General features: G+C 37.3%; 1 non-coding gene across 1 annotated transcript; it reads left to right on the forward strand.

Moving 5' to 3' along the window:
• The first annotated feature begins 19,763 nt into the window (after positions 1-19,763).
• LOC148567184 (small nucleolar RNA R71) lies at positions 19,764-19,871 on the forward strand. Its single transcript, XR_015882929.1, has one exon. It is a non-coding gene; the product is annotated as a small nucleolar RNA R71 (small nucleolar RNA).
• Positions 19,872-27,978: the final 8,107 nt, after the last annotated feature.

The raw sequence follows: 27,978 nt of genomic DNA on the forward strand, positions 1-27,978 counted from the left end.
CTTGTTTGCTCCATCCTTTTCTTAGTGATGGGCTTGTCCTCATCAATGAGGATATCTCCCTCTATGTCAATCCCAGCCGAATCGCATAGATGGAAAATGAGGTGAGGAAATGCTAACCTTGTCACAGTGGAGGTCTTGTCAGCCACCTTGTAGAGTTCTTGAGGTATAATCTCATGAACCTCCACCTCTTCTCCAATCATGATGCTATGGATCATGATGGCCCGGTCTATAGTAACTTCAGACCCGTTGCTAGTGGGAATGATTGAGCGTTGAATGAACTCCAACCATCCTCTAGCTATAGGCTTAAGGTCCAGTCTTCTCAGTTGAACCGGTTTGCCTTTTGAGTCAATCTTCCATTGAGCTCCTTCCACACATATGTCCATGAGGACTTGGTCCAACCTTTGATCAAAGTTGACTCTCCTTGTATAGGAGCGTGTGTTCTCTTCCATCATTGGTAAGTTGAACGCCAACCTCACATTTTCCGGACTAAAATCTAAGTAATTCCCCCGAACCATGGTGAGATAATTCTTTGGGTTCGGGTTCTTACTTTGATCATGATTCCTAGTGATCCATGCATTAGCATAGAACTCTTGAACCATTAGAATTCTGACTTGTTGGATGGGGTTTGTTAGAACTTCCCAACCTCTTCTATGGATCTCATGTCGGATCTCCGAATACTCATTTTTCTTGAGTTTGAAAAGGACCTCGGGGATCACCTTCTTCTTGGCCACAACATCATAGAAGTCGTCTTGATGGGCTTTGGAGATGAATCTTTCCATCTCCCATGACTCAGAGGTGGAAGCTTTTGTCTTTCCTTTCCCTTTTCTAGAGGATTCTCCGGTCTTAGGTGCCATGAATGGTAATGGAAAAACAAAAAGCTTATGCTTTTACCACACCAAAATTAGAATATTGCTCGCCCTCGAGCAAGAGAAGAAAGAAGAGATGAAAAAGAAGAAGAAATAGAGGAGAGGGAGAGAGGTTAGTGTTTCGGCCAAGAAGGGGAAGAGAGGGTTGTGTTGTGTGAAAATGAAGAAGAATGGAGGGGTTTATATAGTGGAGGGAGAGGGGTTAGGTTCGGCCATTTAGGGTGGGTTTGGGTGGGAAAGTGATTTTGAATTTTGAAGGTAGGTGGGGTTTATGAGGTAGGTTTATGGGGAAGAGTAGATGGATGTGAGTGGTGAAGGGGTAGTAGGGAAGAGAGCTTGATGTGATTGGTGAAGGGTTTCGGGGAAAGGTGTTTATTGGGAAGAGAGGATGAACATTGAGAAGAGGGAAGAGTATGAGTGGAGGTAGATGGAGATCCTGTGGGGTCCACAGATGCTGAGATGATTCTGTGGGGTCCACAGATCCTGAGGTGTCAAGGATTTACATCCCTGCACCAATTAGGCATGTAAAATGCCTTTGCATGCAATTCTGGCGTTTAAACGCCGAATTGATGCTTGTTCTGGGCGTTCAGCGCCCAGATGCAGCATGTTTCTGGCGTTGAATGCCAGTTCTATGCTTGTTTCTGGCGTTCAGCGCCAGCTTTCCTCAGTGTGCATTCCTGGCATCTGAACACCAGGATGCTCCTTGTTTTGGGCGTTCAACGCCAGATCCATGCTCTGTTCTGGCGTTGAATGCCAGCCAGATGCTCCTTACTGGCGTTTAAACGCCAGTAAGCTCTTCCTCCACGGTGTGATTTTTCTTCTGCTGTTTCTGATTCTGTTTTTGATTTTTCTAATTATTTTGTGACTCCACATGATCATGAACCTAATAAAACATGAAAGAACAATAAAATTAGATAAATAAATATTGGGTTGCCTCCCAACAAGCGCTTCTTTAATGTCAATAGCTTGACAGTGGGCTCTCATGGAGCCACACAGGTGATCAGGTCAATTTTATAGACTCCCAACACCAAACTTAGAGTTTGGATATGGGAGTTCAACACCAAACTTAGAGTTTGGCTGAGGCCTCCCAACACCAAACTTAGAGTTTGACTGTGGGGCTTTAGTTGACTCTGTACTGAGAGAAGCTTACTGTGCCTCTTTTCCATGTTTACAGAAGGATGTCCTTGAGTTTTAAACAGAAGGGAATCCTCATTCAATTGAAGGACTAGTTCACCTCTATCAACATCAATCACAACTCTTGCTGTGGCTAGGAAGGGTCTTTTAAGGATGATGGATTCATCCTCATCCTTCCCAGTATCTAGGATTATGAAATCAGCAGGGATGTAAAGGCCTTCAACCTTTACTAATATGTTCTCTACTTGTCCATAAGCCTGTTTTCTGGAATTGTCTGCCATCTCTAATGATATTTTAGCAGCTTGTACCTCAAAGATTCCCAGTTTCTCCATTATAGAGAGTGGCATGAGGTTTATTCCTGACCCAAGGTCACATAGAGCCTTCTCAAAGGTAATGGTGCCTATGGTAGAAGGTATTAGGAACTTTCCAGGATCCTGTTTCTTCTGAGGCAATCTCAGTTGATCCAATACATTTAGTTCATTGGTGAACAGGGGAGGTTTATCTCCCCAAGTCTCTTTACCAAATAAATTGGCATTCAGCTTCATGATTGCACCAAGGAACTTGGCAACTTGCTCTTCAGTAACATCCTCATTCTCTTCAGAAGAGGAATACTCATCAGAGCTCATGAAGGGCGTAAGGAGGTTTAATGGAATCTCTATGGTCTCTAGATGAGCCTCAGAGTCCTTTTGTTCCTCAAAGGAAAACTCCTTATTAATCACTGGACATCCCAGGAGGTCTTCCTCTTTGGGATTCACGTCCTCTCCTACCTTCTTGGATTCGGCCATGATGGTTATATCAATGGCCTTGCACTCTCCTTTTGGATTTTCTTTTGTATTGCTTGGGAGAGCACTAGGAGGGGTTTCAGTGATCTTCTTACTCAGCTGGCCCACTTGTGCCTCCAAATTTCTAATGGAGGACCTTGTTTCATTCATGAAACTCAGAGTGGCCTTAGATAGATCAGAGACTAAGTTTGCTAAATTAGAGGTATTTTGTTCAGAGTTCTCTGTCTGTTGCTGAGTAGATGATGGAAAAAGCTTGCTATTGCTAAACCTGTTTCTTCCACCATTATTAAAGCCTTGTTGAGGCTTTTGTTGATCCTTCCATGAGAGATTTGGGTGATTTCTCCATGAGGGATTATAGGTGTTTTCATAGGGTTCACCCATGTAATTCACCTCTGCTATTGCAGGGTTCTCAGGATCATAAGCTTCTTCTTCAGAAGATGCCTCTTGAGAACTGTTGGATGCAGCTTGCATTCCATTCAGACTCTGAGAAATCATATTGACTTGCTGAGTCAATATTTTATTCTGAGCCAATATGGCATTCAGAGTATCCATTTCAAGAACTCCCTTCTTCTGAGGCGTCCCATTACTCACAGGATTCCTCTCATAAGTGTACATGAACAGGTTATTAGCAACCATGTCAATGAGTTCTTGAGCTTCTGCAGGCGTTTTCTTTAGGTGAATGGATCCACCTGCAGAAGTATCCAATGACATCTTAGCTAATTCAGACAGACCATCATAGAATATATCCAGGATGGTCCATTCTGAAAGCATGTCAGAAGGACACTTTTTGGTCAGTTGCTTGTATCTCTCCCAAGCTTCATAGAGGGATTCACCTTCTTTCTGTCTGAAGGTTTGAACATCCACAATAAGCTTACTAAGCTTTTGAGGAGGAAAGAACTTGGCTAAGAAAGCTTTGACCAGCTTATCCCAAGAGTTCAGGCTATCCTTAGGTTGAGAGTCCAACCATATTCTAACTCTGTCTCTTACAGCAAAAGGGAAAAGCATGAGCCTGTAGACTTCAGGATCTACTCCATTAGTCTTAACAGTATCACAGATCTGCAAAAATTCAGTTAAGAACTGAAAAGGATCTTCAGATGGAAGTCCATGAAACTTGCAATTCTGTTGCATCAGAGAAACTAATTGAGGTTTCAGCTCAAAATTGTTTGCTCCAATGGCAGGAATGGAGATGCTTCTTCCATGTAAATTGGAATTAGGTGCAGTAAAGTCACCAAGCATCCTCCTTGCATTATTATTATTATTTTCGGCTGCCATATCCTCTTCTTGTTCGAAAATTCCTATAAGGTTGTCTCTGGATTGTTGTATTTTAGCTTCTCTTAGTTTCCTTTTCATAGTTTTTCCAGGTTCTGGATCTGCTTCAATAAGAATGTTCTTGTCCTTGCTCCTGCTCATATGACAAAGAAGGGAATAACAAAGAAAATATGGAATCCTCTATGTCACAGTATAGAGATTCCTTTGGGTGAGTAGAGATATGAGATGAAGAGAAGTGTTAGTAAATAAATAAATAAATAGGAGATGAGAGAGAGAATTTCGAAAATTAATTTTTGAAAAAGAGTTAATGATTTTCGAAAATTAAGATAAAATTAAAATTAAAATTGAAACAATTAATTAATTAAAAAGAATTTTTGAAAAAGAGGGAGGTATTTTCGAAAATTAGAGAGGGATAGTTAGTTAGGTAGTTTTGAAAGAGATAAGAAACAAACAAAAAGTTAATTAGTTAGTTGAAACAAATTTTGAAAATCAATTTTTAAAAGATAAGAAAATAAGAAGTTAGAAAAGATATTTGAAAAAGATAAGATAAAAAGATATTTTTGAAAAGATATGATTGAAATTAGTTTTGAAAAAGATTTGATTTTTAAAATCACAATTAATGACTTGATTCATAAGAAATCACAAGATATGATTCTAGAACTTAAAGTTGAATCTTTCTTAACAAGTAAGTAACAAACTTGAAATTTTTGAATCAAAACATTAATTGTTGATGATATTTTTGAAAATATGATGTAAAATTAAGAAAAATATTTTTGAAAAATATTTTTAAAATTTTCGAAAATAAATAAGAGAAATGAAAAAGATATGATTTTTGAAAAAGATTTTGAAAAAGATAAGATTTTTAAATTGAAAATTTGATTTGACTCATAAGAAACAACTAAATTTTAACAAGTTTTGAAAAAGTCAACTCAAATTTTTTAAAATTTATGAGTGAAAAAGGGAAAGATATTTTTTTTATTTTTTAATTTTTAATGATGAAAGAGAAAAATAATGAAAATGCTCAATGCATGAAAATTTCATATCAGAACAATGAATGCATGCAAGATTGCTATGAATGTCAAGATGAACACCAAGAACACTTTGAAGATCATGATAAACATCAAGAACATATTTTTGAAAATTTTTCTATGCAAAGAAAACATGCAAGACACCAAACTTAGAAATCTTTAATGTTTGGACTCTAACAAACGAAAAATGCATATGAAAAACAAGAAAAGACACAAAACAAGAAAATTTAAAGATCAAACAAGAAGACTTACCAAGAACAACTTGAAGATCATGAAGAACACTATAAATGCATGAATTTTCGAAAAAAAATGCAAGAAGAATAAAAACATGCAATTGACACCAAACTTAAAAGCTGACTCAAGACTCAAACAAGAAACACAAAATATTTTTTATTTTTATGATTTTATTTTTTTTTTTTTTTCGAAAATTAGTTTGAAAAAGAAAAATAAGGATTCCAAAATTTTTAATATGAATTCCAGGAACCTTACACTCTTAGTCTAAAGTTTCAGTCCAGGAATTAGACATGGCTCACTAGCCAGCCAAGCTTTCAATGAAAGCTCCGGTCCAAAATATTAGACATGGCCAATGGCTAGCCAAGCTTTAGTGTGGAATTACATGCATTGAAGTGATTAGTTGAAGCCTCAGTCCAAAAGAATTTGGACATGGCTTTACAGCCAGCCAGGATTCAACAAATCCTCATGAAACACTAGAATTCATTCTTAAAAATTATGAAGAAAAAAAAATTTTTTTTTGGAAAATTTTTTTTTCGAAAATTAAAAGAATAAAAACAAAAACTTAAAATTAAAATAAAATTACCTAATCTGAGCAACAAGATGAACCGTCAGTTGTCCAAACTCGAACAATCCCCAGCAACGGCGCCAAAAACTTGGTATGCGAAATTGTTACTCAGGTTGTAAAATTTGTTGTTCGTTCTCTCCCTGGCAATGGCGCAAACAAACTGGTGCACAATACCATGGTCTAAACATAACTTCACAACTTCGCATAACTAACCAGCAAGTGCACTGGGTCGTCCAAGTAATAAAACCTTACGTGAGTAAGGGTCGATCCCACGGAGATTGTTGGTATGAAGCAAGCTATGGTCATTTTGTAAATCTCAGTCAGGCGGATATCAAATGGTTATAGTATTTTCGAATAATAATAATAAATAAACAGAAATAAAGATAAAGATACTTATGTATATCATTGGTGAGAATTTCAGATAAGCGTGTAGAGATGCTTTCGTTCCTCTGAATCTCTGCTTTCCCGCTGTCTTCATCCAATCAGTCTTACTCCTTTCCATGGCAAGCTTTCTGTAAGGGCATCACCATTGTCAATGGCTACATCCCATCCTCTCTGTGAAAATGGTCCAAATGCTCTGTCACGGCATGGCTAATCATCTGGAGGTTCTCGATCATATTGGAATAGGATTTACTATCCTTTTGCGTCTGTCACTACGCCCAGCACTCGTGAGTTTGAAGTTCGTCACAACCATCCCTTCCCAGATCCTACTCGGAATACCACAAACAAGATTTAGACTTTTCGGATCTCAGGAATGGCCATCCATGGGTTCTAACTTATACCACGAAGATACTAATAACTCGGACTCGGTCCCCTGTATTAGATATCTAAGAGATACTCATTCTAGCTTGTTTGCATGTAGAACGGAAGTGTTTGTCAGGCACGTGTTCATAAGTGAGAATGATGATGAGCGTCACATAATCATCACATTCATCATGTTCTTGGGAACGAATGGATATCTTAGAAGCGGAATAAATTGAATTGAATGGAAAAACAGTAGTACTTTGCATTAAATCATGAGGAACAGCAGAGCTCCACACCTTAATCTATGAGTGCAGAAACTCTAACGTTGAAAAATACATAAGTGAAAGGTTCAGGCATGGCCGAATGGCTAGCCCCCAAACGTGATCAATATGATTCGAAGATTGAATTAAAAATCATATGATGTTTAATACAATAGTAAAAAGTCCTATTTATACTAAACTAGCTACTAGGGTTTACAGAAGTAAGTAATTGATGCATAAATCCACTTCCGGGGCCCACTTGGTGTGTGCTTGGGCTGAGCTTGAAGTTTACACGTGCAGAGGCTTCTTTTGGAGTTGAACGCCAAGTTGTAACGTGTTTTTGGCGTTCAACTCTGGTTCGTGACGTGTTTCTGGCGTTTAACTCCAGACTGCAGCGTAGAACTGGCGTTCAACGCCCTTTTGTGTCATCTAAACTCAGCCAAAGTATGGACTATTATATATTTCTGGAAAGCCCTGGATGTCTACTTTCTAACGCCATTGAGAGCGCGCCATTTAGAGTTCTGTAGCTCCAGAAAATCCACTTTGAGTACAGGGAGGTCAGAATCCAACAGCATCAGCAGTCCTTCTTCAACCTCTGAATCTGATTTTTGCTCAAGTCCCTCAATTTCAGCCAGAAAATACCTGAAATCACAGAAAAACACACAAACTCATAGTAAAGTCCAGAAATGTGAATTTAACATAAAAACTAATAAAAACATCCCTAAAAGTAACTAGATCCTACTAAAAACATACTAAAAATAATGCCAAAAAGCATATAAATTATCCGCTCATCAAGTATTAAGTGACATCCACTCGTATTTGTAGTTGACTCCCTGTTTTATTACTTCTTCATTTTCGAAATTGATGATTCTTTCTTCTACCTCTTCTTGTACCTCCCCTATTATTATGTTTTTAGTTATTCATTACATTCTTTGGTCTCATGTCATAATCTATTCTCTCACATCTCAATTGAAGTTCAATAACTTTTTTTTTCTCAAGAGCAATCTTTAGGTTTTTCTCAGCTTTATCCTCGTTACTCCTCAAATATATTAATGTGTTTCATTTACTATGAATTATTCCGCACTCATCGATTTTGGAGCTTTAATTAGTGATTATTTAAATTTTATTTTTTAAAAAATATAAAATTAATAATTATTAATTGCAATTGTTTAGTTTAATAGATCTATTACACATCTAAGCCTTATTGCCATTTAAGTTTGACCAAACAGACCCAACACCAATAAAAATTACTCTCATTAAAAGAGTGTATACGCGTGCCCAAAACCCCAAAAAATATTACCTGTCTCTTTGGGATCTAATATGAGAAACCGTTTCACTGCCGTTGCTGCTGCTACTTTTATTTCTTCTTTCAAATTCGTGCACGCAGGTTCTTTTTTTCCTTTTTCGTTATCTTTCTCTTTCGTTATCGTCATCACCAACATTTTGCTAACATCTTTATTGGTTCTGATTTTCTCTAGTGTCATCATTAAATAATTTTGATTCATTTCTTAATTTATTTGAGGTTCATTTGGATCCAGAAATGAATTCGATGTGTTTTTGTTAATAATTGAGTCTTTTGACTGCTTGTTCAAATCTGAACTAATTTTGATTCACTTGTGAATTAATTGAGGTTCACCTGATGCTACTGATAAGTATTCACCAAATTTTTTATTCTTTAAGTAATTTCAGTTCATTTCTTAGTTTAATTGAAGTTCATTTGGATACATAAATAAATTCGATGCATTTCTGTTGATGATTTAGTCTTTTTGACTGCACATTCAAATTTGAATTGATTTCGGTTCATTTGTATATTAATTGAGGTTCACTTTATGCTGCTAATAAGTATTGACCAAATTTTTTAGCAAAGAAGAATGAAAGTATTCATTATCACTTTATTCAATTGTATTAGATTCCATTCCATTCCATTCAATTTGTCATGAAAGTCATCCCAACCTTTAGGACAAATTGTTCATTGATAACACATCTGGACTGCAAATGAACCAAAATATTATTATAACAACACCATTGTGTAATAATAAATTAACCAAAAATTGTGCATTCTATAAACTCAGAAACTTCTGCATTCTATCCAAATTCAAATTCATAAACAACACTAATTTTAGCAAAGAAAGATGAAATTATTCATTATCACTTTATTCAACTGCATTCTATTCCATTCCATTTAATTCAAAATTGTTGAAGAATGAACCGAAATATTATCATAACAACACCGTTGTATAATAACAAATGAACCGAAAATTGTGCATTCTGTAAATTCAGAGACTTCTCCATTCTATCCGAATTCAAATTCATAAACAACATTGATTTTAGAAAAGAAGGATGAAATTCTTCATTATCACTTTATTCAATTGCATTAGATTCCATTCCATCCAATTCAATTCAAAATTGTTGCATAATGAACTGAAATATTATCATAACAACACTATTGTGTCATAACAAATGAAGCAAAAATTGTGCATTCTATAAATTCAGAAACTCCTGTATTCTATCCAAATTCAAATTCATAAACAACACTAATTTTAGCAAAGAACAATGAAATTATTCATTATCACTTTATTCAATTGATTCTATTTCATTCAATTCAAAATTATTGAAGAATGAACCGAAATATTATCAAAACAACACTGATGCGTGGCAGAAGTTAGACCAATTAAGAGAGTCTTAATAAGAGAAATGTGTTGCAAGTATAGCTCTCAACCAGCTAAACTCTGCCTCACCAATTTAAAAAGGGGTTGTCACAAATTTTAGAAATAAAAATACTGGAGTATGAGTCCCAGGTCGTCTCCCAACGAGTTGCAGGAAAGAGTGCTATTTTATTAACTAGAAGTTTTTCAGAAAAGTTAAGTTTTGATAATGAGTAAAAATAATTGTAAATTAAAGCAATAGAACTAAGAATTATTACTAATATTAAAAGGCCTTGACTAGGGGAATGATTAATTGGAAATTCTATCCTTGTTGGAATCTTCTCAAGTGTAGTGTAAAGTGGTTATTGTTTTCACTTAGTTAACCCTTACTAAATAAAGAAAAGTCAAGTGATTAAGCTAACTCTTACCCCCAAATCTTAGTCCTCTCCCTTGGGAAGGTCTAGCGTTAGTGGGTACAAAATTAGCCAACGACGTCCAATTTAACTAAGCACTTGAGCATTCCAACTCAAGTGTCTCCTCTTAATCAACCCCCATGTCAAGTAGAAAATCTACTCCATTGACATGGAATTAATACTCATAAAAATATAAGAAGAGATAATAAATTAAAACAAAATAAGATAGAGAATTAATAATTAATTAAAAATAAAAATAGCTCTGTATATTAATAAATTCAAAATACAACATACTTAATTGAATAAGGTCAATGAGCAACTAATAAGAGTAAAGGAATAAGGAAACAAACTAAAGTAATGTCTTCACGGAGGTAATAACTCTTCAGCATCCAAAAAATACAAAGCAAAAGCCTAAACTACTAATGTAAAGCTAATCTAGATACATATCTGAAACTGAAAGCAATCCTAATATCGATGTATCTGATTGTGTGTGGATGCGTATTGAGTTTCTGCATGTTCCCTAGCTTTAATCTGTGTTTCTGGGTCGAAAACTGGGCCAAAATGCGGCCCAAAATCGCCCCCAGCGTATTCTGTTATTTCTGCAGATCGCGCAGGTCATGCGTACGCGTCGTCCACGCGTTCGTGTCATTCAGCAATTTTCCTTGTCACATGTTCGCATCGTTCACGCGTTCGCGTCATTCGTGCAGACTCCACTCCACGCGTTTGCGTCAGGCACGCATTCACATCGCTGCGATTTCTTCATTTTGCGCGCTCGCGTGAGCCATGCGGTCGCGTCAGTGTTCGCTGGTCATCTCCTTAGTTTCTTGTGTTCCTTCTATTTTTGCAAGCTTCCTCTCCTTTCTCCAAGCCATTCCTGCTCTATGAAGTCTGAAACACTTAACACACGGATCACGGCATCGAGGGGTAGAAAGGAAAGTTAAAATGTACTAATTAAAGGTTTCTAGGAAGCAAGTTTTCAACCATAAACAATACTATGAAGGAATTATAAAATTCATGCAATCTATATGAATAAGTAGGTAAAGACTTGATAAAACCGCTCAATTAAACACAATATAAATCATAAAATAATGATTTATCAAACACCATTGTGTAATAACGAATGAACCAAAAATTATGTTCATAAACAATACTGATTTTTGTAAAACTCGGTTAAACCTTAATTAATTTAAGTAATTAATTAAATATAGGTCGTCGGGGATAGAAAACTTTAGAATCATAATTTAGAAATTTAAATATGATATTTAGACTCAGTAAATTTTTCTGAGTCGGAAAACATAGTTTTCTGTGTAAAAACGCACACTGAAAATTTGACCGGTAGTACCGGCTAAGATTTGTTCGGTACTGCAGCAGACGAAAATTAATTCTGAGTAAGAACGATTAGAACAGTTAAAATTTGTAATTGAGATGGTAAAAATAATTAAAACACAAATTAAAATGCTAATCTTAAAAGGTTTTTCCCCAAAATTGGGCTAATGGGCTAAACTGAATGAATCGGGTCCAAGTGGGCCTAAACCCACATATATAAGCCTTCACATTAAGCCATTTCAGCATCATTTCTTTCCTGCTTTGATGTGCGCCATGGTGAGAGAGAAGAGAGAAAAGGAAAACTAAAACCCTAACCCCTTTTGATCTTCAAAGCTTCATAATTTTTTATCTGGAGCTCCGATTGACGTGTCATTTGCGGCCACGCAAAGCTCTTGTCGAGCTCTTCAATTACATTTAATAAATTCGGTAAGCCTTTTCCTCACCAATTCCCATATTCGATTTCAGTATAAAAATCATATTTTTGGCTTGTGTGTTCATGGAACTTGGTGATTCTTGTATTTAGGGGGAGCTCTAGCTTGAGTTCTAGCTAGGCTTCATCACCAAATTCAGTAGGTAAAGGTAAGAGTCACTTTTTTCATGTGTACATACTCTTTTACGTAGTTCTAGTGATTGAATATTGTGTATACTATGTGAAATTAGTGTAGATTGAGTACTTGAGACATTGATTTGAGCATTGGTGGTGTTTGAACTTGGTGAAAGTGAATGTAGAACTTGGACTTGGTGGACTTCAAGTTTGAGAGTTGAGTTTTGACGTCTTTAAAGGTATGATTTAAGTTTTATATAAGTACTGTGTGGTGTGATGAGAATTTCTAGGCTAAATGCCCCTAGGATTAAGTTTAAATTGTGTTTTGGGATGAATTTGATATGTGTAGATGATATGTTGTGATAATTGATGATTTGGATGAGAATAGTGTGATGATGCATAGTTGATGTGTTATTGGAATTGGTGTTGGATAGTGAATTATGTAATTATGAGTCATATATGCATTGAATTGATGAATATTGGGCCGGAAGCCGGAAAAAGGTAAGGAGGATAAGTGATAATTCAACCGTGTGATAATGTATATACGATTGAATGAAGATTTGGTATAGAATGTATGAGAATTTAATTGATCGATGCAATAGTGAAAGATGTGGTTTTGAGGTGTTAAATTATATAGATGAAGTAGGTTCAAATTTGGTTGAGTGTAAGAATGTGAAATAGGTTGGGTTGTGGTAAAATTGCTGAGTGGAAATGATTTTGACTTGTGAATATTTGGAAGATTTTGTAAATGTGTGTTTTTGGCTAAACTGATTTTTTGCCAACTTCGACGGGCCATAACTCGGTCCTCGGAGTTGAAAAACTTTCAAAATTAGATTTTTATGAAAATTCATTCATCGATCTTTCCAATGGTTTGAGAATGGTTGAAAAATAAATTTTGTACAAAAAGATATGAAGGTTTGAAAATTGGGTTCAAAAAATGAATTTTTCACTTAACAGTTTTTTGCAATTCTGCAACATCATGCGTACATGGAGGTGCCATGCATGCAACGCGAACACTGGGAGCTGCCCAGTGATCTCGCGTACGCGGAGGGAGGCATGCGTATGCGGAAGTGTCATAATTGCAAACTCGCGTACGCGAACGTTGTACGCGATGTGAGGGAAGGCTGCTGTTTTCAACTCTCGTGTACACGGATGAGGGCTCGCATATGCAACACCCAAATTTTCAATCCTTGCGTACACAAACATGTGCATGCGTACGTGACTTTGTCAATTTTTCTAAAAAGTGGATTTTTGAGTTTTTAACCATTCTTTTAACCTTCTAAACCTTTGTAAACCCGGTAAGAGTCTAGAACCGGTGAAATTAAGGATAGAAGAGTTAGAAACGGGAATTTATGAGATGAATTAGTGAATTGAATGAAGATGAATAAAATGTGAAGTGACGCAAGATGAAAATGAATGTGATGGTTGATTATGATGAAAAATGATGATGATAATTGATTTAATTAAGATTGAATATGAATTGACAGGAGATTGTTAATGAGATTGATAATGAGGATGATAATGAGCGAAATGAACGATGGGTCTAAGGTATTGATAATTGGAAAATGATGACAGATTGGAGAGGTTGAGGATTCCCTCCAAGTTATATGTTATATATATATATGAGTGAAGATTCTGATGAGATGATGATTGAGACGTGTCACGGGCACTATATCCCGGGATGAATAGATGATTTGGGTTAAGGATTCTCCCTCTCTTGTTGTGGTTATGAATAAAGAGATACAGGCCTGTGTGTCTATGAGATGTATATAGCACTCACCCTGCGAGACGAATAATGAGTTTAGAAAGACATAAGGATTTTATGCTTGCAAGGTGAACATGACACTCTCCCTATGAGAAATACAGGCTATTTTGCCCGTGAGATAAGGGAAATGATGGTGAAACTGTGAATGGTAGTACGATGATATGATAGGGTACTAACATGCGAGAGATACAGGCTTTTATATTTGCGAAGTGTATAGAGCACTTAACTCTGTGAGATGTATAGAGCACTCAACTCTGCAACGTGTGCAGGACACTCAGCCTTGCGAGGTTCCCTCTGTCTGCGAGGTGTATAGGGCACTCACCCTGCGAGGCTATGCTATATAGAGAGTAAACAGCAAAGAGGATAATGTCCGGGTTAGCTATCAGATGTGTCGGGTTCTGGCATAGTGGTGCACGAAATTGTGATCATCAACAATGGCGCCAAAGACTTGGATCTCTCAAACGTGAATCACACTTTGTCACAATTCCGCACAACTAACCAGCAAGTGCACTGGGTCGTCCAAGTAATAAACCTTACGTGAGTAAGGGTCGATCCTACAGAGATTGTCAGCTTGAAGCAAGCTATGGTCATCTTGTAAATCTCAGTCAGGCGGATTCAAATGGTTATGGAGTTTAAAGTGATGAAAATAAACATAAAATAAAGATAGAGATACTTATGTAATTCATTGGTGGATTTCAAATAAGCGTATGAAGATGCTTTGTTCCCCTTGAACCTCTGCTTTCCTATTGCCTTCTTCCAATCATTCATACTCCTTTCCATGGCAAGCTTTATGTTGGGCATCACCGTTGTCAATGGCTACATCCCATCCTCTCAGTGAAAATGGTCCTGATGCTCTGTCACAACATCGGCTAATCAGCTGTCGGTTCTCGATCATGTCGGAATAGGATCCATTGATCCTTTTGCGTCTGTCACACGCCCCACAATCGCGAGTTTGAAGATCGTCACAGTCATCCCTTCCCAGATCCTACTCAGAATACCACAGACAAGGTTTAGACTTTTCGGATCTCAGGAATGGCCGCCAATAATTCTAGCCTATACCACGAAGGTTCCAATCTTAGATTAGAAACCCAAGAGATACGCATTCAAGCCATTGCTAGTAGAACAGAGGTGGTTGTCAAGCACATGTTCATAGGTGAAAATGATGATGAGTGTCACGGATCATCACATTCATCAAGTTGAAGAACGAATGAATATCTTGGAGAAGAAATAGACTTGAGTTGAATAGAAAAACAATAGTACTTTGTATTAATTCATGAAGAACAGCAGAGCTCCACACCTTAATCTTTGGTGTGTAGAAACTCCACCGTTGAAAGTACATAAGAACAAGGTCTAGGCATGGCCGAATGGCCAGCCTCCAAACGTGTCTAAGATAGCATAAGACTTATCAAAGATGAAAATACAATAATATAAGGTCCTATTTATAGAGAACTAGTAGCCTAGGGTTTACAGAAATCAGTAATTAATGCATAAATCTTCTTTCGGGCCCACTTGGTGTGTGCTTGGGCTGAGCATTGAATCTTCCATGTGTAGAAACTTTTCTTGGAGTTAAACGCCAGCTTTTGTGCCAGTTTGGGCGTTTAACTCCAGCTTTTGTGCCAGTTTTGGAGTTAAACGCCAGAATTCTTGAGCTGACTTGGAACGCCGATTTGGGCCATCAAATCTCGAGCAAAGTATGGACTATTATATATTGCTGAAAAGCCCAAGATGTCTACTTTCCAACGCAGTTGAGAGCGCGCCAAATGGGCTTCTGTACCTCCAGAAAATCCACTTTGAATGCAGGGAGGTCAGAATCTAACAGCATCTGCAGTCCTTTTTCAGCCTCTGAATCAGATTTTTGCTCAGGTCCCTCAATTTCAGCCAGAAAATACCTGAAATTACAGAAAAATACACAAACTCATAGTAAAGTCCAGAAAAGTGAATTTTAAATAAAAACTAATAAAAATATAATAAAAACTAATTAAAATATACTGAAAATATACTAAAAACAATGCCAAAAAGCGTATAAATTATCCGCTCATCACAACACCAAACTTAAATTGTTGCTTGTCCCCAAGCAACTGAAAATCAAATAGGATAAAAAGAAAAGAATGTACAATTAATTCCAAAAACATCTATGAAGATCAGTATTAATTAGATGAGCGGGGCTTTTAGCTTTTTGCTTCTGAACAGTTTTGGCATCTCACTTTATCCCTTGAAGTTCAGAATGATTGGAATCTATAGGAACTCAGAATCCAGATAGTGTTATTGATTCTCCTAGTTAAGTATGTTGATTCTTGAACACAGCTACTTTATGAGTCTTGGCCGTGGCCCTAAGCACTTTGTTTTCCAGTATTACCACCGGATACATAAATGCCACAGACACAAAACTGGGTGAACCTTTTCAGATTGTGACTCAGCTTTGCTAGAGTCCCCAATTAGAGGTGTCCAGAGTTCTTAAGCACACTCTTCTTTTTTCTTTGGACCTCGACTTTAACTGCTCAGTCTCAAGTTTTCACTTGACACCTTCACGCCACAAGGACATGGTTAGGGACAGCTTAGTTTAGCCACTTAGGCCAGGATTTTATTCCTGTGGGCCCTCCTATCCACTAATGCTCAAAGCCTTGGATCCTTTTTATCACCCTTGCCTTTTGGTTTAAAGGGGTATTGGCTTTTTCTGCTTGCTTTTTTTTCTTTTCTTTTCTCTCTTCTTTTTTTTTTTTTTTTGCAAGCTTTTCACTGCTTTTTCTTGCTTCAAGAATCAATTTTATGATTTTTCAGATCATCAGATAACATTTCTCTTTTTCCTTTCATTCTTTCAAGAGCCAACAATTTTAACATTCATAGACAATCAAATTCAAAAATATGCACTGTTCAAGCATTCATTCAGAAAGACAATAGTATTGCCGCCACATCGAAATAATTAAACTGTTTTAAAATTTGAAATTCATGCACTTCTTTTTCTTTTTCAATTGAAAACATTTTTCATTTAAGAGAGGTGATGGATTCATTTTTATAGCTTTAAGGCATAGACACTAATGATCATGTAATAAAGACACAAACATAGATAAACATAAAGCATAATTTTTGAAAAACAGGAAAATAAAGAACAAGGAAGTTAAAGAACGGGTCCACCTTAGTGATGGCGGCTTGTTCTTCCTCTTGAAGATCTTATGGAGTGCTTGAGCTCCTCAATGTCTTTTCCTTGCCTTTGTTGCTCCTCTCTCATGATTCTTTGATCTTCTCTAATTTCATGGAGGAGGATGGAATGCTCTTGGTGCTCCACCCTTAGTTGTCCCATGTTGGAACTTAATTCTCCTAGGGAGGTGTTGATTTGCTCCCAATAGTTTTGTGGAGGAAAATGCATCCCTTGAGGCATCTCAGGGATTTCATGAGGAGTTTCCTCATGCTCTTGTCCATGAGTGGGATCTCTTGTCGGATCTCCGGATATTCGCCCTTTTTGAGCTTAAAAGGGACCTCGGGGATCACCTTCTTCTTGGCCACAACTTCATAGAAGTGGTCTTGATGCACCCTTGAGAGGAATCTCTCCATCTCCCATGACTCGGAGGTGGAAGCTTTTGCCTTCCCTTTCCTCTTTCTAGAGATTTCTCCGGCCTTTGGTACCATAAATGGTTATGGAAAAACAAAAAGCTTTAGCTTTTACCATACCAAACTTAGAAGGTTGCTCGTCCTCGAGCAAAAGAAGAAAGAAGAGAGTAGAAGAAGAAGAAATAGAGGAGATGGAGTGGGCTTTGTGTTTCGGCCAAGGGGGAGAAGTGGTGTTTAGGTTGTGTGAAAATGAAGGAGTGAGGATGGGTTTATATAGGAGTGAGAAGGGTGTGTATGGTTCGGCCATAGAGGGTGGATTTGGGAGGGAAAGTGGTTTGAATTTGAATGGTGAGGTAGGTGGGGTTTTATGAAGGATGGATGTGAGTGGTGAAGAGAATGGTGGGATTTGATAGGTGAGGGGTTTTTGGGGAAGAGGTATTGAGGTGATTGGTGAATGGGTGAAGAAGAGAGAGAGTGGTGGGGTAGGTGGGGATCATGTGGGGTCCACAGATCCTGAGGTGTCAAGGATATCTCATCCCTGCACTAAGTGGCGTGCAAAATGCCCCTTTCTGCCAATCCTGGCGTTAAACGCCAGGCTGCTGCCCATTAAACGCCAGCTTCTTGCCCATTCCTGGCGTTAAACGCCAGTCTGGTGCCCTTTTCTGGCGTTAAACGCTCAAAATGGTGCCAGACTGGGCGTTTAACGCCCATTCTGCTACCTTTACTGGCGTTTAAACGCGAGTAACTATCTCCTCCAGGGTGTTCTGTTTTTCATTCTGTTTTTATTTTTGCTTTTTCAATTGTTTTTGTGACTTCACATGATCATCAACCTACAGAAAACATAAAATAACAATAGAAATTTAACATAGATAAGTAAAAATTGGGTTGCCTCCCAACAAGCACTTCTTTAATGTCAATAGCTTGACAGTGGGCTCTCATGGAGCCTTACAGATGTTTAGAGCAATGTTGGAACCTCCCAACACCAAACTTAGAGTTTGAATGTGGGGGTTCAACACCAAACTTAAAGTTTGGTTGTGGCCTCCCAACACCAAATTTAGAGTTTGACTGTGGGGGCTCTGTTTGACTCTGTATTGAGAGAAGCTCTTCATGCTTCCTCTCCATGGTGACAGAGGGATATCCTTGAGCTTTAAACACAAGGGAGTCTTCATTCACTTGAATGATCAATTCTCCTCTGTCAACATCAATCACAGCTTTTGCTGTGGCTAGGAAGGGTCTGCCAAGGATGATGGATTCATCCATACACTTCCCAGTCTCTAGGACTATGAAATCAGCAGGGATGTAATGGTCTTCAACCTTTACCAAGACATCCTCTACAAGTCCATAAGCTTATTTCTTTGAATTGTCTGCCATCTCTAGTGAGATTCTTGCAGCTTGTACCTCAATTATCCCTAGCTTCTCCATTACAGAGAGAGGCATAAGGTTTATGCTTGACCCTAGGTCACACAGAGCCTTCTCAAATGTCATGGTGCCTATGGTACAAGGGATTGAGAACTTTCCAGGGTCCTGTCTCTTTTGAGGTAATCCCTGCCTAGTCAAGTCATCCAGTTCTTTGATGAGCAATGGAGGTTCATTTTCCCAAGTCTCATTACCAAATAACTTGGCATTTAGCTTCATGATTGCTCCAAGGTACTTAGCAACTTGCTCTTCAGTAACATCTTCATCCTCTTCAGAGGAAGAATACTCATCAGAGCTCATGAATTGCAAAAGTAAATTTAATGGAATCTCTATGGTCTCAGTCTGAGCCTCAAATTCCCATTGTTCCTCAATAGGGAACTCCATGGAGGTCAGTGGATGTCCATTGAGGTCTTCCTCAGTAGAGATCACTACCTCTTCCTCCTCTCCAGGTTCGGCCATGTGAGACGTGTTTATGGCCTTGCACTCTCTCTTTGGATTCTCTTCTGTATTGCTTGGGAGAGTACTGGGAGGGAGCTCAGTAATTTTCTTACTCAGTTGACCCACTTGTGCCTCCAAATTTCTAATGGAGGACCTTGTTTCAGTCATGAAACTTTTAGTGGTTTTGATTAGATCAGAGACAATGGTTGTTAAGTCAGAGGGGTTTTGCTTAGAATTCTCTGTCTGTTGCTGAGAAGATTATGGAAAAGGCTTGCTATTGCTAAACCTATTTCTTCCACCATTATTGTTGTTGAAACCTTGTTGAGGTCTCTGTTGATTCTTCCATGAGAGATTTGGATGATTTCTCCATGAAGGATTATAGGTGTTTTCATAGGATTCTCCCATGTAATTCACCTCTTCCATTCTGGGTTCTCAGGATCATAAGCTTCTTCTTCAGAGGAAGCTTCCTTAGTACTGCCTGTTGCTGCTTGCATTCCAGACAGACTCTGAGAAATCACATTGAATTGTTGGGTCAATATTTTATTCTGAGCCAATATGGCATTCAGAGTATTAATCTCAAGAACTCCTTTCTTATGAGTTGTCCCATTATTCACATGATTCCTTTCAGAAGTGTACATGAATTGGATATTTGCAACCATTTCAATGAGTTCTTGAGCTTCTGCAGGCGTCTTCTTCAGATGAAGAGATCCTCCAGCAGAGCTATCCAATGACATCTTGGATAGTTTAGACAGACCATCATAGAAGATTCCTATGATGCTCCATTCTGAAAGCATGTCAGAAGGGCACCTTCTGATCAATTGCTTGTATCTCTCCCAAGCTTCATAGAGGGACTCACCATCCTTCTGTCTAAAGGTTTGGACTTCCACTCTAAGCTTACTCAATTTTTGAGGTGGAAAGAACTTTTCCAAGAAGGCATTGACTAGCTTTTCCCAAGAGTTCAGGCTTTCCTTAGGTTGTGAATCCAACCATGTTCTAGCTCTGTCTCTTACAGCAAAAGGAAAGAGCATAAGTCTGTAGACTTCAGGGTCAACCCCATTGGTCTTGACAGTGTCACAGATTTGCAAGAACTCAGCTAAGAACTGATGAAGATCTTCCAATAGAAGTCCATGAAACTTGCAATTCTGTTGCATTAGACAAACTAATTGAGGCTTAAGCTCAAAGTTGTTTGCTCCAATGGCAGGGATAGAGATGCTTCTCCCATAGAAATCAGGAGTAGGTGCAGTAAAGTCACCAAGCACCTTCCTTGCATTGTTGGCATTGTTGTTTTCGGCTGCCATGGTTTCTTCTTCCTTGAAAAGCTCTGTTAGGCCCTCTAGAGAGAGTTGTGTTTTGGTTTCTCTTTGCTTTCTCTTCAGGGTCCTTTCAGGTTCAGGATCAGCTTCAACAAGAATGCTTTTATCTTTGCTCCTGCTCATATGAAAGAGAAGAGAACAAGAAAGTATGGAATCCTCTATGTCACAGTATAGAGATTCCTTGAAGTGTCAGAAGAAAAGAAGAATAGAAGGAGGAGGTGGAGAAGAGGGAATTCGAACTTATTAAGAGGGACAGAGTTCGAATTGCACCTTGATGAGGAGTCTTAGTCCCTTAAATAGAAGGATGTGAAAAGAGGGGAAGAATTTTCGAAAATAAATTAAAAAGATTTTGAAATAATTAAAAAGAAATTTGAAAATTTGATTTAGATTTTTGAAAACTAAGATTGGGAAAGAAATCAAGTGATTTTTTTGAAAAAGATTTTGAAATCAGAAATTTAAAAAGATATGATTGAAAATTAATTTTGAAAAAGGGTGTGATTGAAAAGATATGATTGAGAAGATATGATTGAAAATCAAATTAAAAAGAGAAAGTTTTAAAACTAAAGTTGATTACTTGACTAACAAGAAATTAGAAGATATGATTCTAAAATTTAAAATTTGATCCTTTCTTAATAGGCAAGTAACAACTTGAAAATTTTTGAAGTAAATCTTGAATTGAAGCAAGGATTTTTGAAAATAGTAAAAATAAATATAAAATGAAAAGAAATTGATTTTGAAAGAGATATGATTGAAAATATATGATTTGAAAAAGATTTGATTTTGAAAAATTATGAAAACTTGAAAAAAATGTGAATTAAAAACAAAATCTTCCCTCTAGTGTCATCCTGGCGTTAAACGCCCAGAATGGTGCCCATTCTGACGTTTAATGCCCAAATCTCTACCTTTTTGGGCGTTAAACGCCCAGCCAGATACCCTGGCTGGCGTTTAAACGCCAGTTTTCCTTCTTCACTGGGCGTTTTGAACGCCCAGCTTTTTCTGTTTGATTCCTCTGCTGAATGTTCTGAATCTTCAATTCTCTGTATTATTGACTTGAAAAGACATAATTTTAAAAAATATTTTTGAATTTTTGATGATGGGAATCAATAAAAAAATGCAACTAAGATCAAATAAACAATGCATGCAAGACACCAAACTTAAAAGTTTGTATACTAAGGACTATAACAATGTAAAAATGCATGTAAGAAACAACAAAACATACAAAACAAGAGAATTTGAAGATCAAAGCAATGAAATCATCAAGAACAACTTGAAGATCAATGAAGAACAATATGTATAAATTTTCGAAAATTAGAAGGATAAAGACATGCAATTGACACCAAACTTAAAATTAGATAATAGACTCAAACAAGAAACATAAAATATTTTTGGTTTTATGATTTTAAAATTTTTTGTATTTTTTTCGAAAATTATATAGAAAAGAAAATAAAGAGAATCAAAAATTTTAAAAAGAATTCCAGGAATCATGTAATGTTAGTCTAAAGCTTCAGTCTAAAAAGATTAGACATGTTTGGCCAAGCTTCAGCAGGACATTACATTCAATAGCTAAATTGATGAGAATCAATCAGCTTTTGTGATGAAAAGAACATCACCTTGAAACTCTAGAATTCATTCTTAAAAATTCTGAAAAGTACCTAATCTAAGCAACAAGATGAACGGTCAGTTGTCCAAACTCGAACAATCCCCGGCAACGGTGCCAAAAACTTGGTGCACGAAATTGTGATCATCAACAATGGCACCAAAGACTTGGAGCTCTCAAATGTGAATCACACTTTGTCACAATTTCGCACAACTAACCAGCAACTGCACTGGGTCGTCTAAGTAATAAACCTTACGTGAGTAAGGGTCGATCCCACGAAGATTGTCGGCTTGAAGCAAGCTATGGTCATCTTGTAAATCTCAGTCAGGCGGATTCAAATGGTTATGGAGTTTAAAGTGATAAAAATAAACATAAAATAAAGATAGAGATACTTATGTAATTCATTGGTGGATTTCAGATAAGCGTATGAAGATGCTTTGTTCCCCTTGAACCTTTGCTTTCCTATTGCCTTCTTCCAATCATTCATACTCCTTTCCATGGCAAGCTTTATGTTGGGCATCACCGTTGTCAATGGCTACATCCCATCCTCTCAGTGAAAATGGTCCTGATGCTCTGTCACAACATCGGCTAATCAGCTGTCGGTTCTCGATCATGTCGGAATAGGATCCATTGATCCTTTTGCGTCTGTCACACGCCCCACAATCGCGAGTTTGAAGATCGTCACAGTCATCCCTTCCCAGATCCTACTCAGAATACCACAGACAAGGTTTAGACTTTTCGGATCTCAGGAATGGCCGCCAATAATTCTAGCCTATACCACGAAGGTTCCAATCTTAGATTAGAAACCCAAGAGATACGCATTCAAGCCATTGCTAGTAGAACAGAGGTGGTTGTCAAGCACATGTTCATAGGTGAAAATGATGATGAGTGTCACGGATCATCACATTCATCAAGTTGAAGAACGAATGAATATCTTGGAGAAGAAATAGACTTGAGTTGAATAGAAAAACAATAGTACTTTGTATTAATTCATGAAGAACAGCAGAGCTCCACACCTTAATCTTTGGTGTGTAGAAACTCCACCGTTGAAAGTACATAAGAACAAGGTCTAGGCATGGCCGAATGGCCAGCCTCCAAACGTGTCTAAGATAGCATAAGACTTATCAAAGATGAAAATACAATAATATAAGGTCCTATTTATAGAGAACTAGTAGCCTAGGGTTTACAGAAATCAGTAATTAATGCATAAATCTTCTTTCGGGCCCACTTGGTGTGTGCTTGGGCTGAGCATTGAATCTTCCATGTGTAGAAACTTTTCTTGGAGTTAAACGCCAGCTTTTGTGCCAGTTTGGGCGTTTAACTCCAGCTTTTATGCCAGTTTTGGAGTTAAACGCCAGAATTCTTGAGCTGACTTGGAACGCTGATTTGGGCCATCAAATCTCGAGCAAAGTATGGACTATTATATATTGCTGAAAATCCCAGGATGTCTACTTTCCAACGCAATTGAGAGCGCACCAAATAGGTTTCTGTACCTCCAGAAAATCCACTTTGAGTGCAGGGAGGTCAGAATCCAACAGCATCTGCAGTCCTTTTTCAGCCTCTGAATCAGATTTTTGCTCAGGTCCCTCAATTTCAGCCAGAAAATATCTGAAATTACAGAAAAACACACAAACTCATAGTAAAGTCCAGAAAAGTAAATTTTAAATAAAAACTAATAAAAATATAATAAAAACTAATTAAAATATACTGAAAACATACTAAAAATAATGCCAAAAAGCGTATAAATTATCCGCTCACCACATAGTAACTGACACGTGAGCTCATGGTCAATAAAACAGACATACATCATCTACATTTGATTGAATTATTTGGGTTTGCTACTTGTCATGGCTGTTTACCTGTGTATAATATATGACTATGTGTTAATTGCTTTACTTGAATTTACTTGTGTATTATTTGTTTGTCTTGCTTGTGTTTGTACAACTGAGGGATCCCTCATGCTGGTGTCAGTTGACACTGAGGGCTATTCTTGCTTAGATGAGATGATGAAAGGATTGAATAATAAAGATGAATATGTAATGAGATGGTTTGAACTCCCTGGGTAGATGCAGTGGAGTGATTCCACGTGCTCCAGGTGGAGATTTTATATGTTGATATGGAATGACCAAGTGGAATTATCTGAGGGCTGGTTCTATTTAAAATTGGAAGTTGGGAAGTTGGGAAAGATGAGAGTTTGAATTAGACTTAGTATCCCCTAGGACAGTTTCCTAATTCATGGATTAGTGAGAACCTAGGGTGAATGATTGAAGAAAGGAAGTTTAAGATGTTTAATGTGTTCTTATTATAGTGCATTGTATTTATTTGGCACTTTTACCGTACTGGAAACCCATGAGTTGGGAGTTCTCATTCCGTATATATCTTTTGTTTTTCAAATGCAAGTCTAGGTGCTCAGCAGTGAGCTATGATTCATCTAAGGGATGGCGAAGATCTTTGAATTTCTGCTTTACTTTTGTTTAGAATCTCTCTGTACTTATTTTGAAAACTTATATTATATATTTATTCCTTTTTGAAAAACTTGCCTATAGAGGCTATGATGTTAATTTAGGAGAGATAAAAAAAATACTGTTGTCAAACAAATTTTATTCTGTATCCTAGCCAGCCTAAACTTCACAAGTCGCGACTAGTAGCTATATACTTGTGTTATATATTTGTATCCTGTCTTTATCTTATTCTTCTTTAGTACTTTATCTTGTTTCACTTTCCAAACGCACTTTATCTTTCTTTCATCAATGCAAGAGTGTTATCCATTCGCGATTTTATTTTACTCAATTCAGGCTTCTCGTTTAGTAACTCTGTTCAATTGTACATATGTAAGGATTTGAATATTAGGGTGTTTCAATTTTAACAAAGAAGAATGAAACTATTCATTATCACTTTATTCAATTGTATTAGATTCCATTATATTCAATTCAATTCAAAATTGTTCAAGAATGAAACTAGATAAAATTAAGAACGATCCAAACCTCGTTCACTTGATTCGATTCAGAAGAATAATCTATATTACTCTCATTCAACTGATTTGAACTTGAATCATTCATTGTTTTGGAACACACAAAATCTAAACAATTTTAATTACACTGTTCGATTTCAAAAAAACAAATGCAGATCAAAATCTGAAGAGAAAGAGAATAAAATCAGAGGAGAACATAATAAAATCAAAGAAGAAAACAAAAATCTGAAGAGAAAGAGACAATAATCAGACGAAAACACCAATAAATCAAAGACGAAGGGCAGGTTTACGTTGAAGAGGAATGAAGAAGGAGAGGTTTACATTAAAAGTCTGTTATAAAGTGGCACGGCACATGACTCTAAATCACTTGGTTGGACTTGGTTAGTGAAATCACTTGGATGCAGAGTATTATTAGTTGTTTAAAGTTAGATGGTTAGGAGTTATTTACCTATTCTTTTTCTTAAAATATATTTAATATTACTGTTTTAGCTTCAACAAAAAAAATATATTTCTTCCTTGTTTTCTTCTGCTTCTCTCTCTTTGTTTTTTTTTAGGTCTATAAACACACACTAACCTCGCTACCACTGCTTCTCTCTCTTTGGTTTTGAATGAAGAGTGTTAGAGTATAATTAGGATCAATTAAGATCAGTTAGTATCATTTATATTTATATAGTATATTTGTGTATTTATTATAGCATTTTTGTGCTTTTATTACTTTGATTCTTCTAGCACTTATATATACTCTTGTACATTGTATCTTTCATTTTTATACTAAAATTACACAAAATACTTTCTTCAGATAACTCTCCTGTTTCTAACATGGTATCAAGAGCATAGGTTCTATTTTTTCATGAAAATTCGTATACAGCCCCTTTGTTTCTCTCTTCCGCCAGTGTTCTTTGCCCTTATTTTTTTATCTTTTCCCGATGCTTTGGTTTGTCACCGCCATTACCAGCGTGTTCATCTCGTCGTCACGATTCCAACACCACTAGAGTCGCCGCCAGCAGCCGCCAGACGCGCCCTCAAGTGCCGCCTGAAGATCGGTGTCCGCTTCAGATTCTCTTCTCTCCAAATGCCTCCAGCACCGTTTAAACCCAACCAGAAATGCCCACGGACCTGCTTCAGCCCACTTTAAACCCAACCCAACCTGCCTCCCTGACTCATGTGCCACCTCCCTCTTCGAGTCAGCATTGACGTGTTTTCCTTCTCCTATCACGCGTTGCCACGTGGCCTCCCTTGGTGACGTGGCATTTAACATGGCGGCTGACGTGGTAGACAGTGGGACCCTCTCTAAAATTTTTTGGTGAGCTATTTTCGATTCTGCCCTTCATTTTCTCATTTTTTGTCCCGAATTTACAGTTTTCTCTCCTCTTTTTGATCTCTGCATCTACTATTATGGAAAAATTAGATATTTTTGCTGCCACAGACAAAAAGGATAAATTCTGTTAAAATTGTAACCATTATGGGCACCTCTTCTCAGACTGTCCTTTTGTTAAATATCGTAAACAGAAAGATCACATTAGCTACAATTATCCGTAATTGTTCTACCATTATTGTAAGGTTTCAGGACATTTGATTACAACCTATCCTACTCGTGTAAAACCCTGGATTTTTAAAAATTAAACAGTAAGTTATTTATAATTTATTATATTTGTTGATAATTTTATTTAAAGAAAATTATTTTCCTAAAAGTAATTAAATTAAATTTTATGATACTTTAAGTTTAAAATTCATTAAAATTTATAAATTTTTTTAAATAATTGAGTATTTTCATATTAGGAATTTAAAATTTTAGTAATTGAAAATAATGAGAGTTTTATACAATTTAAATTGAATAGTTGAAGGTTTTGATTAATTTTATGAACTAAAAGAAAATTTATTTATTTATCTTTAATTTTAAATTAGAATTCTTAATTAAAAATAATTTATAAAATAAATAATATTATTAAATTTAATTATATTGGATTAAATTTGATTTTAATTTATACTCTACCCAAAATCTCCAAATTAAAATCCTAACCATAACCCTAATTTACACAACACACACACCCTTTCTCCCTCATTCTCAGCCGTCGAATCCCTACCCCCTTCTTTCCCAAAACACACCCACACATACACAGAAATGGATTAAGAGAGAGAGAAAGAAAGTCAATGGTGTATGTCCAGCTAGAAAATAGAACCAAGCAGCCACAGTAGCAAAAAGAGAAAACGGGGAGAACAGAGAGGGAAGAAGACCTCACCACTGCGCCCAGCTCACCGTCGTTCCGTCGTCTCACGTGCTCCCGCTGATTTGTCTTGGAGTCGCCGTTAAGCCCGTTCCACTGCTGCCGCTGACAATGTGTGTGTGTGTGTGTGTGTGTGTGTGTGTGTGTGTGTGTGTGTGAGAGAGAGAGAGAGAGAGAGAGAGAGAGAGAGAGAGAGAGAGATTGGGCAGAGAGAGCACTCACGAGGGCTGGAGCCGCGAGTTGTGATTTGCCACTACTGTCGCGCTCATCGCTGCCGTTCATGGAGAGCCGTCGCCGCCATTGCCATCGCGGAGGAGGGAGCCCAGAGGAGAGAGAGATCGCGTGACGTTGAGGGAGGAGGACGTGAGCCAGTGACGCGTGGAAGAGAGCGAGCCGCTGCGTTAAGTTGTACCACCGTGTGCTGTCGTCGTGCCTCCTTGCCGCCGTCGAACTGTCCGCTGCCGTCGCTGCCGTTTTGGTCACCGGAAACCCACCGCTGGAGCTCCTGTCTTCTTTGTTTGAGTTCCGGGTCTTGCATTTTGAGTTCTATGGCTGAGCATGCGACATCAAGCTGCTGCATCATCACCGGAGTTGCCACTGCTTTGTTCTCTTGCTTATTCATAAGTACAGTAAGTTGGTCCTTGTTCTGAACCTCTGTAGTTGCTATTCTGTTATATATTACTAAGGTTCTCGCGACGATAATATCTCAGGGTTGAGTTACTGTTATCGGATGGTGCTTTTGTGGTTGTTGTTGCTGCGGGAAATAGTTGAATTTGATGCCGTTGATTGCGGGACTAGGAGAAAATGTTTTCTTGACGCGTTGGTTTAGTGGATTTTGACTATTCGAGGTAGGGGGTTTTCTTAAAACTTATTTTATATCGCAGAATTGTTATAAAT

This window comes from Arachis ipaensis, chromosome B4 (assembly GCF_059453495.1).
Source record: "Arachis ipaensis isolate K30076 ecotype BB chromosome B4, ASM5945349v1, whole genome shotgun sequence".
Lineage (NCBI taxonomy): Eukaryota > Viridiplantae > Streptophyta > Magnoliopsida > Fabales > Fabaceae > Arachis > Arachis ipaensis.